Here is a 2,993-nt window from a genome sequence, read left to right as displayed (position 1 = left end):
CTACAGAATCCTGGAGAAGACGAATCCAGAGCTATGGCCCATTTATAAGTGACCCTTACATCGAAGTTTTCCTTTGGTTTACGAGAAAGCAAGGCCCATATCTTCAGTAGCTGTCAGACCAAGCAATGCCCAATTTTGTTAAGGGCTCCAAAGAGGCAATATTATTTTCAGAGAAACTGCGTTGCCGAAGGAATAAAGTTTTCTCTAATGGAATACTTGGCTTTTACGCGATTCGTTTCTTCGGTTATTTCATGGGTGGCTGGTCAAACTTTTTAAAATACAGATATGGATATGTCCTAAAGTTGCCATATAGGTCCAAAGCGAAAATAGTTTATGGAAGTTTCGTTCCGAATATAGATATGGTAAATATTAAGATTCTGATTTCCATTTCAAGTGAAAGTTCAAGTAAAGGAAAAATGAGCTAGTCGGTTGATCCAAAAATAAAATTATTATTTTCATAAGAGCAAAGGTCAAATAGACATCCAGGGTGAAGACCTTCCTTACCCTTGGTCCCAAGACCAAAATAGAGAGGCGGGAGACCGACACCTGGGAGAAAGGAGTTTACAAGAGTCGGGAAAAACAAGAGGAAAGAAAATTCAAACGCTTTGGAGTAGAGAGGAAAATTAGCAATGAAACAAGCTGGTTCAGATGCGATCTTTTCGAGGGAGAAGACAAAAATAATGTGAGAGTAATATTCCAGACAGGGTCAAAGAAGTCTCGTGTAAAAAGATATACGTCATCTAAACGAAACATCTAGTTTCTTACTGGAAAATTGAGCAATCTACAACATACAGTAAGCCTAAAATTCCTCGATAATTTAGAAGCAATCAAGAATGCTGATATATTGAGATCAAGAACTCAAAAAGAATGAAGGTACTGAGATTCTTTTTTAGTGAATAATACTTGTCGTTATGTCTTCAGCTGTGACGACTTTAGAAAGAAAGAGAGAAACAAACGCGAAATTGGATCAAGTCTGACCCTAAGAGGAAGCGAGGAAGCATCTAAGGTCTTGAAATAGATTAATAAATAAGTGTACAAAAAATATGAACATATAAATGGTGAGTGAATTACAGCTGTGAATTTATGAAGGAGTAGAGCACTAAATATAAATATAAATATTAAAAGGGTACCCCTATAACTAATGACATAAAGAAAATGAAGTAAAGGTTCAACTGAGACGCGAAACAAATAGGATCATTTGTATAAAAACAGTTCCAAATGATGATCAGGAATTGAGGGAGGCTCAACGCTTCCCTGATAATCCATTCGACTATAAATTACGAGAAGGCGAGGGTAGGTGTCACTAATGTTGCTTTATACTATTTGCTTTCGGATATACGATGCTATCCATTGCCAGTCTCCCTGTAGCTGGGCGTGTTTCCTCGCGAATTGTCATTACACCTATTTGCTCCTTATTTTGAACTGCAATTCAATTTTTTTTTTTTTAAGTGGGTTATAATGACAAAATCTGAAGCATTCAGAATTAGATAAAATCTGGCTACGAGGAGAGAGTGGAAATATATTTAACTGTTGTCCTTTTTTACAAACAAAGAAGAAAACCTTTTCTATGTTCAAGACTGAATCAGCTAAAGAACCATCCAATCTAGAAACTGAACAAAAAAGTCATTCTAAAATTATAGAACATCTTGAACCTTTGACCTTCAACTTGACAATCACTTCCTATGCAGGCACCTTGTTTTTTATTTGTCGATTTTCAAAAATATTTTGATCCATTATTTGATCAGCTATATTGCTATTTATTGAAGCAATTCTTATCTACCTATTTTACAGTCATATATATTCATATTGTATTCAATATGTCTTAAAAATAAGTGATTGTGACAGTTTTTATTCGGGAATATCTATTTTTTTTACATAGTCTATTGAACAAACTGCTTACATGTAAAGTTGTACGTAATTGCAGAAACAATCACGTGATTTACAGAGCAAATTATCCAGAACAAAAATTATTCTAAAACGAACAGGATAAATATTGACTTTGCAAAGCGCAAAAATCGATGCAAACAATTTCAAACCAAGCAACATTTTATCCTTTATCCATGCAATTTGTATTGCGTGCATTTTGCAAATCGCTGTTTACCATGCAGTTACAGTATAAATGTGCTGTTCATTTCCCTGGTGATGGCTGGGAAATCCTATAATGTACTCATGAAAAAGGCGCCAAATAAAATTTCGTTAGAGATTAACGAAAATGCAACAGCAATATTTCCTCAGATTAAAATGTGAAATGTTCTAGTAATTTGGTTGACTTTGTGTTATTGGAAATGATCATTTATTTTATATTAGGTATGTCTAGAAATAAAACCGCACATTAACGGCAAATTTCAGAAGAGCTTGTCGTTAATATGCGATTTTCTTTCTTGATACGGTCCTGAATAACTCCTTGCCATTCCTTCGCAATGTTTATGATGTTTGTCCTATTATAAACCAGTGTGGGGTTTCACACACACACACACACACACACACACACACACACACACACACACACACAATCTAGCTCTATTTATTCGGTATTCATAACACCAATTTTTATGAAATTTCTTTGCATATCGAAACCTAAACGATGAACAGTTTATTTTAGGCTCCCATTTTTGAGGGAGCGAATTCCCCGAGCAGATCATTATATTGAGGAAATTCTCTCGCATCAGAGAAATCCCTGGACTGGAAATCGAGCAAAAAAGTTTTATTGGTCGGAAACGTTCTTCTAAAAACTAGTGAGGTGAATGAACAAGACATATCAACCGCCATGGTAGTTGGTGGTTAATAAAGCCCCGCAACACGGAGTACACAAAAACCCCGACTATGGTCACCTATTACTCTGGAAATATTCAACTGACTGGGGTGAAACTGTAGCTTTAGAGGTTTCCCACTAAGGTCTCTAATTGTGCCAAATTTCATCGAAATCCGTTCAGCCGTTCCGGAGATCTAGATATCGACTTTTGGCGTTCAGGGGATGTGGTAGGCGGGGTGGG

This window comes from Macrobrachium rosenbergii, chromosome 23 (assembly GCF_040412425.1).
Source record: "Macrobrachium rosenbergii isolate ZJJX-2024 chromosome 23, ASM4041242v1, whole genome shotgun sequence".
Lineage (NCBI taxonomy): Eukaryota > Metazoa > Arthropoda > Malacostraca > Decapoda > Palaemonidae > Macrobrachium > Macrobrachium rosenbergii.
The sequence above is the reverse complement of the archived record's forward strand: the minus strand, read 5'-3'. Positions refer to the sequence as shown.